Source organism: Plodia interpunctella, chromosome 16 (assembly GCF_027563975.2).
Source record: "Plodia interpunctella isolate USDA-ARS_2022_Savannah chromosome 16, ilPloInte3.2, whole genome shotgun sequence".
In the NCBI taxonomy this organism is placed as follows: Eukaryota; Metazoa; Arthropoda; class Insecta; order Lepidoptera; family Pyralidae; genus Plodia; species Plodia interpunctella.
The window spans coordinates 430,717-444,367 of record NC_071309.1 but is presented as its reverse complement, the minus strand read 5'-3'; the positions used below and the strand labels follow the sequence as shown (position 1 = coordinate 444,367).

Genomic DNA, 13,651 nt, shown 5'->3' with positions numbered 1-13,651 from the left:
TTCTAAATTAAATGATATTTACTAAAGCTACAAACTACTAGCATTTCGGAACGACCACTGCTGAGAAGAAATGCCGAAAGAAACTCATTCAAACAGTGTTGGTCCCTATTATAAGTCAGCCAACTAGGGACGTCGACGACCGTGTGCAGTGGCGAGGACAAAGCATAAAAGTGGGGCCTGGGCTTCGACGATCAACGGTTGAGAGAGAGACAGAAACCAAAAAAATGCTTAGATTTGAAAAGTAGCAAAAATTAAAAAATAAGTCTTAATTTAATTTATGTTTATAGTCCAATGGGTTATTTCGATGATAAGTTATCGAAAGTTGATGAAAAAAATGTTTAATATATAATGTATTGTAATGCGTGTTCTTCTGTGTAGCAACTTCAAAAGTCAAGAGAGCCACGACGGTCGCCAATCTTAGATAAGAAGCTGCACTACAATTTTATATTAAAATTTAACATGGCATACTTTTACATATCATAATAACAGTTACGCACAATATTAATTTGGCATAATATTTTAGGCACAATTTTTTTACGTATATCTACCATAAGCATAACAAATTTTTAAGCATAATATTCTAAAGCATATTGGCGGCTTATGGGTGATATATGGCCGCCCCGCCGTACCCTGGCCTACTGCTACACTATAGCTTTATGCAAATCGAAATTATGCTAAAATACATTAACCTATAGTATAATTATGCTTATTGAAAAGGTATCTCAAAAAACAATAATGCCAAAATATTATTATGTCAAAAAAATATATGCCTAAATTAAATTAGGATAAAAAAATGTATGCGAAACAAAGGATCCCGAAGAATTTGACATTGGAAACATTTTCACAACACAAACGGTTTTCTTCCAGTCCTGTATGTTGATACAAACACGAACACTCAGCAAGCAAGAGGACGTATGGAAATAAATGCTATTGAGACAAATCACACTACATATTCATCGAAGCCCTATAGCCCCAGCCCCCCATCTCCAATTATCTGGATGACACTCGCATTTTTCTAGTGGCTCCACCCTTCGTCTGGTCTCCGCCATAATACTGAAATACACATCGATACTCAGCCTCAAGCCCTCTCTACACAATGGAACTGTGCTACGTCGAACAATGACATAGGCTGTTTACTTATTATTGTTTAGTTATATAATCTACAGTGATATTTGGAGCACCTATCGACGGTGAGAAATATTTTTTGGCATAATTTTCTTTCGCATAGTGTTATGCCAATTTAATTATGCCAAAATATTATGCAAAATGATGGGTTCCCGTAAAAGTCCCGTGCAGCTGAGCTGTTCCGCCGAGTTAAGGACAAGAAGGACTTCACCATGCTAATCGCTGACCTTCACTAGTTGGAGAGGCACCCAAAGAAGAAGAAGAAAAGATTCGTCTTTGATCTAATTCTGTGATGTTCCACCCAAATGATTCCGTGTTTAGTTTTGGCGTGAGCTACATAAGACAAACAATTCTCCCATCGTGTAGAACAAGCTTTATTTGATACTCATCGTGTTCATAAATTTAATGTTCAGGGAATGTTCATAAATAACTTCAAGATTAATCTAATTTCGCTCTCAATATCGAAAACAATCTAAAACTGCATTCTAACTTTATGTTCATATAATATACGTCGGGTTCAGTATAAATAATGTTGAGAGTAGTTGGGAAATAGTTGTACTTAATGGTCTAAGTTAGTTTTAATTGATAACCTAGTTTTCTCGATTTCAGAGAAATAAAAAACAAAATTATCTTCACCGGAAGCAAGTGGTTTTATATGGTAAATAACTTCCAAGAACTTATATCACACAAAACATTATACTAATAGTAAAGTGCAACATTTATTTCATTAGAAGCCACTAAAGGAATCCCTATCGAAGCACTAATACCTGAAAGAAAACGAAACTTCAAACAAATCCATCGGAATGAGGTAAATCCGGATTAATTGAAACCGAATGTCTTAATTGTTCCAACCGCGATTTAATTTTACCTTTTTATTGTTCGAATTTCGAACAGCAGTTTTTTTACTTTTCTTTTCGAGGAGATTTTGGACCAACTTTTTTTTAAATCATCAAAATATGGAATTATATGGGCGAATAATAGGAATTAATCATTATATATAATTAAAGGATAAAACTGTAGTATGTAAACAGGGAGTGGGATAGCTGCTGAATATTATTTTATATGAATATTATAAAGTACGCGCAGTACAGTTATAAATTAATAATAATATAAGACTAATTAACAAATACACATATAGATATAAACCATTGTACAACTAAATTTTGTACTTATACAAATCGTATTTTGTGCGATACAGTTTCAATAAATAAATAATTTCTTTATTATATGAAAATATACTTTATATACCAAATCTCACGACTATGTATTATTAGAATAAAAAAATAATAATATATAAGCACAACACTTTACACCCTACAAAAAAAATCAATAACCAATTAATACGAAAAGGAAAATATTAATTTGGCAACGAAAATAAAAGGAGGGTGAAATAGAGCCACACTCCTCCCCCATTGTAGGGTCTCAAAGTATCAGAGTTTACGGGCGCAGGTGGCGGCACAACGTTATTTACAATCTGTGGGGAAGCTGCCGTGATCAGATGGTTCTGCTGCGTGCTTGGTACTCAATTATTCCAATTAGTACCTACTAGCTTTCTGTCCGCGTAAGTTTCCCACGGGAATAGTTACTTTTCCGGGATGAAAAGTACTCAACTGTGTGTATGCAAAATTTCAAGAAGATTACGAGTAGATAGAGCGTGAAGAGGTAACAAACTTACTTTCGCATTTACAATATTAGGATAGGATTACGGTGGCACACTATCGCCGATCTCAGACAGATGCGGACACAAATTAACGCAAATTGCGTAGTTTATACGAAAGACTTTATTTACTTACAAGATTAATGGAATCAGGCAATGTACGTCGAATAAGTAAAATTTTGGCGGATTGTTTGGTGATAGTGTGCGGCCGGCATGAAATTTTAATGTAAAAGATCTAAAAAAGAAACGTCGAATTAAGTCGAATAATTATTGTTTTTGTCAGTCGTTAATGAATTACATTTAAATCATAATTATAAAGAAGAAGGTAAGGTAAATAGTGTTTCATCTCTGGTGGAATGACTTTAAAGAAATATGAGATCTGACGGAAAACTATGGCAGTAGAAGAGACGCTTTTGTTGTTGTATAGCAGATGGTTTAACTTAAAATCTAGTATAGGTTTCATCGCGATACGTTGAAAAACCCGAGAACAAAAATAAGATTTAAGCGGACGCACGTAATAAACGCGAGCGATGCTGCGGACAAAAGCTAGTTATATCATAAACGAATTATACACCAAATATTTTATGGAAGATCATCAACATTATTTAACAATGATTTACCTTTAGTGCGGCGGTGGTCATCAAAAGGCCACAGTCGCACTTAGCACAAAGAAAATAATTAGATTGAATTTGCAAATTTTAATCGTCACAATTTCGCCGGCATTCCTGCAATCCAACGGACCCCTGGTAATCTTATTAGGCACCACAGGGCCCCATGAAATATGAAAATATCCCGACCCTTCTTATCCTGGGCAAATCGAATTCGCCACGGGAAACTTGAGGCAGCGGATTCGAATCCCGCGGGATGTAGTAACGTCTGGCTTACGGGACTACTGATTATACTGATTTTGTATGGGATCTCGGTTTTTTTGTGAAGTTTTGTATTTGAGATTAACTAGGTCAGACCTAAAGGGAATGTGCTAACAAGTGCTATCAAAATTTTACATGCAAGCAATATTTTTTAATTATGTCGTGATGTGTAGTGGCGCCGAACGTAATCAATGTGATCAACTTGGTTATTTAATCATAATAATAAATTCATTTATTTCTTAGGTTATTATTTTTCAGTAACTCAGAAATCTGAAAACCAAATTTTTAAAAAAATAGTAATATTTGATTTTATTTGTTTTGTTCATCGCTATCTTATCTTGCCGTAACTTATTAACTATATTTTTTAATATTCCATTCATGTTTTTTTGCTACGCTTTTGTAATGAAGATTTCCATATGTTACTAGTAAATAATGTTCATTCACTTTTTTACTAATACGTTCCCTTGCTTTTCTTCTTTGCGTATTATTACTGTCTGCGGTTCAAATCTTTCTATTCGCTTTAATTTTATCCTCTAGGGTTCAACTTTTTTCCATCACATTTTTAATTATTTATTATGAGGTTGAAAGATGTGTTAATGAACTAACTTTACGCGTTACGTATTATTTTACAGATACTGAGGAGAGTTCCTTTGTCAATATAGGTTCGTGACAGTTTTTGCGCGTCTTTGACGCGCCCTAAAGTTATCTTTCTCCCTCATTCATCAGAGTGGTTTTACGGTTACTTACGCGGCTGTTAATCATCGGAGTTTACTTTTACGTCTCAGCTTTGTGTGGTCTTCTACATCCTTAATTGTCAGAAAATGTGCATGCCTTGCATATGTTAACTTGACATCGTCAAGGAGAACACTCTCCTATAAAAAAATGCGATAATGAACTTAACGCCCTATAATAATGTCAAAGTAATATATTAAGATATACTTCAAATAAAGAACAAAATTACTACAAAACTTCATTTCTGCAAACCGGAGCCAATTTAATAGTAAACGAACTTTAGATCGTATTATCTATATCAAAGTGACACTAACAATTTATAAGAGACTATGTTGCACAGTGGCGACCGGCTATGAAGTTATTTATCAGAAGGTAGGAGCCGGTCTTATCTTACGCTATTGAATACAATTCTTGTACTACAGTGTAGCTTTGAAATTGCAATCGTTGGAGAAGCAATAAAAGTTTATTTTGTATGTCTTGCATGTTACATAAATTTTACTCTGAGAGTAATGGTAATGGCATACAAAACAATTGAAACAAGAAATGAGTTAACCGAGGAACGCCTAGCCAGATGAACGGGTCAGAAAAGATCAATTTTCGCAGCGATTCTTAAGGTAATTGTTGGGGAATTTATTCGTACTGAAATCTAGTTCCATTTCACCTTCTTCCGCTTGTCTTACAGATATGAAAATTTCATTGTTGATGCATTATTAATAAGCGACTTGATGGTGAAACCAGGATCCTCTCTTAACCAGGGAACTCTTCAAGAGCCAAGAGCCCCGTAATGTTTTTTCAATATTTTTGTTACTCTCTTTTATCCATCCGTCTTTTGAGGCCTATTTCAATTTCTTAGACACTTAGAGATCACGTCTCTGGGACTAACGTTTCACACAAAAACATTTTCCAACAAAAGCTACATTACAGCATTAAAGAAAAAATACTTAGGCCATTGAAAATATTACGTATATTGAAAATGGCAAATATAATACAATTGATTGAAAATGGCTCAATACCTAATATTTTTTTGGTGCAAAAATTCCAAACAAAGAAATTGTTAGCCTCAGTTGCTACGAATGTGGAAATTATTAAAAATTTATATCGAGATTGGAAAAAAAATACGTACCTATGTTTATACGTGAGTTTGGTTGGATTGGTAGAAGCAGTTTGAGAGGTTTTTAATAAACTTATTTGAATGAAAATTTTGTACAATCAACTGCTGTTGGATAGACCTTAACGTGGCGTTAATAAAAGCGAATTTATAACGTTTTAGGTCATGTACTGTAGATTGTACCTTTAGGTCTCGAAATAGCAAAGTCTAGCTATGTCTGTTGCTGTGAGTCTGTTGCCCGTTCGATAAAATTGAAAGATGAAACCGCAGAGCAAAGTTAATCCGTCTGGAAATCTGTGTATTGATTTTGGTCCAGCAGGTCTTAGCGAAAAGTGTGAATTATATGTGAACTAGCGGCCAGTGGCGACTTCGCTCGGGTAAACATAATAAATCATACACTTAAACCTTCCTCTGCAACCACACTATTGGTGAAAACCGTATGAAAATCCGTGCAGTAGTTTTTGAGATTATCGCGAACAGGCAGACAGACGCGGAAGAGGATTTTGTTTTATAATCTGTAAGGATTGACTGACAGACGTATTGTTAACTTATGTTGTGCAATAAAGTTTAAATAAATTAAATTCATTAATTAATCAACTGGTAATAAATTACAAAGTCCTATACAATGTTTTAAATGTTATATAGAAGTATGGTTTCATATAATATTATGCCACGTGTCCACAAATGACCGACACGACAATAAAGGGGACAGACAACAAAAAAGCGCAGGGACCTACCCCTAATGGTATAATAATTACTGTGATATTATTGGTAACGTTATTTTATACTCAATTCTGTATACAAAACAAATATCTACTAACGTAAAGTAAATATTAATAATAATAATATAATATATTAGGACAAATCACACAGATTGAGCTAGCCCCAAAGTAAGTTCGAGACTTGTGTTATGCGATACTAACTCAACGATGCTATATTTTATAACAAATACTTAGATAAACATCCAAGATCCGGGCCAATCAGAAAAATATCATTTTCCATAATGACCCTACCGGGGATCGAACCCGGGGCCTCTCGGTTCAGAGGCAAGCACTTTACCACTGCTCCACCGAGGTCGTCAAATATATTTATTTATATAAACAAGAGAAAAACGGTCAAGGAAAAATATATAAGGGATAACATGAAAAATTCATATATTCTCACAGGATAATTTACATTCCAGTGTTTCCATCCGGAAAATTGACATTTTATATTTTATTACACGCGTCGCGCGAACAAAGGGTTGGCAATATGTTCCCGATTGTTTTTTATTCACATTTGGAGCTAATGTTAAGTCGTTTACATAATTTGTGTTTATTATTTTATTACTTACTTTAATTTTAGATACATTTCAACGACAGTATATGTTTTGCCTTGTGAGCTGCCTGTATTTTTAACATCAATAATAGATAGGTAGATCAACCCGTGGTGTTGTTATAACACAGTTATGATAAATAAATGAGTAATGAGCTGAGCATTACCAGTATCCATTGCATTTGATTTTGAATTAGTATCATCAAATTTTTACTCAAAACATAACAAATGTTTGCATAATGGTTTACACACTAATAATTATTCAAATAATGTAATTCGACCAACAAAATCGTACTCACCATTTCAACTAGAGACCGGTCAAACTCACAAAGGGTGAAAACAAAACAACACAAGATTTACTGAAATATCGCAATGGCCATCACAATACCGACGTGATTTATCATAAATCACGCTTTTTACTTACAAAATTTGTTTATTACACACTGTCACAAAAATACGCGTCGTGTGAATTGAAGGCGCGCGCGCGACGTACGTGTGCACGGGTCTGGCTGAGAAGCCGTACTAACTGGGGAAGCATGGAGCTTTGAAGCTTGTAATCATAGTGGGGTAACCCCCGCCCGCCCAGGCGTTTCTTTGTCTCCCAACCCCTCGGTGTGACCGTGTAAAACAAATCTCGGATGCCGCGATCTCTTATCAATTGACTCGGCTGAGGTGGATGTGATAATTTCTTTAACATTGAACAATATATGGTTACACTTTGACGTTTATTCGGTTGAGTGTTATCGCATTTGTGTCGATTTTAAAGCAGTTTATTTTGGACTTACTGACAAGACAGGATGTTACGAAAAGCCCGTATAATATGTCCTTTATGCGGAGTTTTAATTTAATATATTTATAAAATACCCGAGCTTAGCCGCGATGGGCTGTTGGTTTACTTCAAAAAAGGGTGCGCGGAACGAGATTTAGTATTTGTTCCAATGGATGCGACTGACCACTTTTTACTTCTGTATACAAGATGGCTTCACAGACCTAGCTATACTTATTGAGAGTGAGAAATGGTACGTCTATCTTTTATCTCTCTCATCTCAATACAACGAACGCCCGTGGTCAGTGTGAACATAAACTTAAAAATTTTAACGGTTCGGCTCTGTTATTATAAATTAATGATAACATAATTTATTTGCAATATAAGTAATACAAAACAGTTGAAAACACCTTCAGAAAGCTTTTATCGCATACAGTTGTCTGCCAGTTGTCTTGTACGATATCCACGGGAGAACATGGAATGGTCCTTTCTAGGTTTGGATCATATGCCATTTTAACTACCTTGCGAAACAACATGTTTTAGCCGAGCGAAGCCGGGTCGAGCTGCTAGCAAATTTATATAAGTGTACATAATATTTAATAGGTCGACTACAGACGAATTTTCTTTCACACAAACTAGTGTAATCATGCGATAATTTCGACTACAATTTCCCGTTTCCGGGGTCATAATTAGCCTAATTTTATCAACTCGGCCGGAATGGCGCGCTATTTTATATCAAATTTACTTAATTGATTAACGACGTCACCGTTGTCATATTTTCGGATAACGATAACGGTTTATTAGAGAATAATTTAATTACCATTGATCAGCTTTTATCGTCGATGCATATTGAAGTGTTTACTGAGGGTGCGTGTGGTTCCCGCTCTAGAAAGGACCAATAAATATTCTTTCTTTGATATTGACATAAAATGACTTTTAAACATTAAAATTAACTATAAAGAAATCTGTTTAATAGCAAGTTATTATTAAGCATATTTTTTATACTGCCAAGCAAGCAAACAAGCGTGTAGTGCACCTGATGTTAAGGGGTCACCGTAGCCTACAGACGCCTGCAACACCATGTGTCACATGGCAATCTTTTGCCACAGTACCCTGTAATCACACCGCCTCTTTCACCCATCAAACAGGAACACAACAACGCAAGCTGCTGTTTGGCGGCATAATTAGACGAGAGTGAAGTGAAATAAATAAATATTAGGACAAATCACACAGATTGAGCTAGCCCCAAAGTAAGTTCGAGACTTGTGTTATGGGATACTAACTCAACGATACTATATTTTATAACAAATACATATATAGATAAACATCTAAGACCCGGGCCAATCAGAAAAAAGATCATTTTTCATCGAACCCGGACCTCTCGGTTCAGGGGCAAGCATTTTACCACTGCGCCACCGAGGGCGACAAGTACCCATGCTGACGACCTTTGATCTACCTCTGATCTATCTCCGAGTTACGAGTAAACATTACTGTTTTTTTCGTATTGTAATCAATCAGCTTCAAGAGCATCAGCGGTATTAAAGAATCGAGCGAGATCTACAAATCGACTTGGGGCAAAAATATATTACTTTTAATGTATATTTGTAACGCGATTACTTTCGAACCATTGGTCTGATTTTGATAAAAATTAAAAGGTATGTAGGGTATGTCAATAGAATTTTTAAATTCGTGGGGCGTCAAAATCGGTTAAGTCGTTTTTGAAATATTCACAATTTTGTAAAAAGTCATCAAAAACTTATAGTGTTCGCGAGATCTAAGTTCGCGGCGAACAACTAGGTAGTTTTAATATACCAACGTGGCTACGGTAATGTTCGCTCGTTTACGTGCATCCTTGTTCAAGACGTTGTGCAGTTGGCACACGATAACAGATGAACCATAGACTGGACGGCACCGCAGTCACACAGTTATGAAAATTATTTTATTTTCTTTGGTCTCTTGTTGTCTATGAATTATTTAAATTTTTCATTTTCCTCATATATAATAAGTCTACTATAAATAACTAATAAGTATTGATAACTTTATGTTAAATAATTATTCAATATTATTGTAACATTATTATAGTAAGAATGAAGTTTCTGATTCAACGCTGAAATCATTTAAGCCGGTTCCGCACGCGCCGGCGCGTTTATTCTGATTTAAGCGAGTTAAGGCGATTTGGCAGCATAAATTTAATATACATTTTATAAAAATTATGATAAAAATGTAACATTACTTAATTCAGTATTACATATTTATAACATTTTTGCAAATAACTCAAAATTGTCCATAATTTATTGAGTTTCTCTAGGTTTTATTACACGGAGTTTTATTAAGTATTCTTATTTTAACCACGGACACTAAACTGAGTTTAATTGTTAATAACGTCTGTAGACGTGTCCTGCAAAGGATTTAAATAGGTGTTGCCCGCGGACCCCAGTTCAAATATAGATATTTTTTTACTAAACGAGAACGTGGATTGAATTTTTTTATGAAAATTATGTCTATTCCGCAGTCGCAGAGAAATTCATGATGGTGAAGCCGCGGGCAATACCTAATAATAATGAGTCATTAAAAATATTTATTAAAAATAGGTCCTTGAAAATAATTCTTAGAAGAACCTCACACCGAGCATAGTATATGAGCTGAACTACGATCAATTTCGTAGCACCCGCGTAGGTGATGCCCGTAATGGGTGCGTTGTAGAGCCGCTACGAGACAAGCTACACAAGTGCTACGACAATTTTCTCGTAGGTTGTGCTTGTTGTTCTCAATCAAAATTGGATATTTGATATTATATGAAATAAATTTCATTACAAAATTATTGCGTAATATAATCATATGTGTAATGTATATAATATGTACATAATTTAAAGGTCCGCGTAAGCTAGATACTGTGTTATGTAGATGTGTTGTTTTTAGCATTATGGCACTAGTGACGAATAAAGATATGTAGACGAGAACAGTTGAAGAGAATGACATGAGTGATAGGAGAGAAAACGACCGATGTGTGACGGATTGGACACGGACGGAGCGGACACTTAACCGCTGGTCAGATGCCCTCGTTAACCAGTGTCCTCGGTCAAATGAGTTTTGACGACCTCGGTGGCGCAGTGGTAAAGTGCTTGCCTCTGAACCGAGAGGTCCCGGGTTCGAACCCCGGTCGGGTCATGATGGAAAATGATCTTTTTCTGATTGGCCCGGGTCTTGGATGTTTATCTATATATGTATATGTTATAAAATATAGTATCGTTGAGTTAGTATCCCATAACACAAGTCTCGAACTTACTTTGGGGCTAGCTCAATCTGTGTGATTTGTACTAATATAATATAATATATTAATATATTTGTACTAATATATATATAAATGATATTGTTTCGATCACGGGAAAGCGATGGATGAGACTGTCACCTGAAAGCGGTGATGCTGACTGTATCTACGTCTCTTTCAATGTCTTGACTGCGACTATTTCAAGACGACAATATGCGGGTAAAACCACAAGCAGCAATCAGTATACAATTCCAGAATTACAACTTGCCGTGTGATCGACACGTGACACGCGCGTCGCCTAGCAACGGACGCTTTGAAGTGCCGCACACAGATTTATTGACAGGGTAGATGTCGCTTCCGCGAAAAATTTTTTTTTTTTTGAAGACATAACTTACCGAGACTTTTTGGTTTTTGAGTTCATTATATGGAATTAAACACACGTAACAACTTTCTTGGCATTATTAATGGATTGTGTGCAGGTTGTGGGCAGTGGTGTGCACCGGAAGCAAGTGATGGTCAATGAAAACTACTCTAGGTACATGAGTCAGATTGGTATACAAACTCATATAGCACGACTAGGATTCAAATCTGAGACCTTTCGATCCACAGACGTCTTAACCATTACACCACCACCACTTCATTACATTACAATCATTATTAAATGATAATTGTTTAATTTGAAAAAGTTAATTTTACAATAATTTGTAAAATAATTCAGCAAATTAAAGGCTGTCATTAACTTTACGCTATTATACTATTGCTCGGAGCACAGTCAACAAGGATTATTAGGCGCCTGGATAATAATAACATTATCTAATAACAAGGATATTCGGCCCAGTAACCAAAAATGGCAACTGTCAAACGTCATTTTGAAATATCACTTTTTTGTCATTTTGAAATATCACTTTTTTAATAAATTTACTGAATAGTAGCGACATGTGGTGGTGGTGTAATGGTTATGTCGCCCGCCTGTGGATCGAAAGGTCCTAGGTTCGAATCCTACTCGTGCCACATGAGTTTTTGTACACAAATCTGACTCATATCTATAGTTTTCATCGTCCACCACTTCCTTCCGGTGAAGGAAAAACATCATGAGGAAACCTGCACACTAGTTGATTATTATTAACTTGTGTGTGAAATGGAGAAGGCAATGGCAAACCACTCCATTAATAATGCCAAGAAAGTTGTTGTGTGTGTTTCATTCCACGTAATGACCACGACCTTCAGCCATGAGGAATACGACTATGAAGAAGAAAGTTCTCACTTTTCCTACGTGCCAATTGTGGTATCTAGCCCAATATACATCTGTGGCTCCGCCCGTCACCTGTCGCTCGACGTTTCTGTTCTCCACGAGTAGTGACTGAGGGGTGTTATTATGACATATCGCATGTAATTTCTGTGATATTTATTGCGAGTTTCGCAGGCGTTTATTGAAATCTTAACAATGTGTTACACGTTCCTGATATTGTTAATATATAGGATATTCTATAGTGATGCTCTAAGGTTTTGCAATAATAGTGCCTTCATTTGACATTTCAAATACATATCTCTTTGCTATTTCGACACGAAAAGAACAAGAAGAATTTATAGTTGTTCCACTTATTCATTTCTTGTAAATAGGGATCACGAAAGTAATCCTATATATTTATTTTGCTATACGAAAACTAATATATTTAACAGCATATGTCTAAATACAACAAAAGGGCATCAACCAAGATAATATTTCTCAAGGGAGATAAATTCCGAGAAAGCAATTTGTTAGTAATGTATTAGCAAAATAAGTGATCCTAGAAACTTGTCTAATAAAGTTTTCGACGAAGACTAAGTATTGTGCGATATTAATTACTTTATTAATTACTTTTTCGGTATATTTTGACTGTGTTGTATTGTGTAAGTATTTTTTTTTATGTGAAAGTCTATCTGTTCCTTTTTCACGGCTAAATCGCTAGATCGATTTTGATAACATTTTGTAGGCATATAGTTAAAGACCAACGTTCAAACCTAGGTTTTTTGTTTCCAAAATCAACCCACAATGACTATAATGAGGGATGAAAATTTGTATGAAAATGTCTTATCCGCTTTGGCAGAGAAATTCACGCAAGCGAAGCCGAGGGAAAAAGCTAGTTATGGTATAATTAGATACTATACATCTAGAGGTATTATCATTATAAAAATATCCATGAATTTACGACCCCCTACCGCCATCTAGTGTCAAGTTGTTGCATAAAAACAATATTTTTGAATAAATATATTCACTGTGTCAAGTTTCTTCTCGATGTTTACCATTATCGGAAGCAAGCGCTGGTAAGCGCTGGTAAAGCGCAACCTATATGGAAACTATTATGCATGAGTCAGTCATAATTAATTATGTGGCACTAATAGGATTCAAACCTAGGTCCTTTCTATCACAACCTAGTGTTCGAGACCACCTTCGCATTAATATACCTAATAAATAATAAATAAATAAATATATTAGGACAAATCACACAGATTGGAGCTAGCCCCAAAGTAAGTTCGAGACTTGTGTTATGGGATACTAACTCAACGATACTACTCGTATATTTTATAACAAATACATATATAGATAATCATCCAAGACCCGAGCCAATCATGAAAAGATCATTTTCCATCATGACCCGACCGGGGATCGAACCCGGGACCTCACGGTTCAGAGGCAAGCACATTACCACTGCGCCACCGAGGTCATCGGTGGCGCTAATAAACTGTGTTAATATTTTTCTGCCACTTAATTAAACTTAAATTGCTCGCAGCATATAATCTATTACATCCCTGAATGAAACGACCTTACAAG

At 35.5% G+C, this 13,651-nt stretch overlaps 1 protein-coding gene across 7 annotated transcripts in view; it reads right to left on the bottom strand.

The window, feature by feature from the left end:
* LOC128676450 (CUGBP Elav-like family member 2) overlaps positions 1 to 13,651 on the bottom strand; it is a 335,766-nt gene that overhangs the window by 258,201 nt on the left and 63,914 nt on the right. For 2 of the 7 annotated variants that reach the window (XM_053756567.1, XM_053756572.2), the window contains exon 1: positions 7,105 to 7,297. The exons of the other annotated variants lie outside the window; for them this stretch is intronic. The gene's annotated coding sequence lies outside the window, so the exon portion shown is untranslated. Of the gene's footprint in view, positions 1 to 7,104; positions 7,298 to 13,651 lie in introns of those variants that run through there. 7 annotated transcript variants of the gene reach the window in all.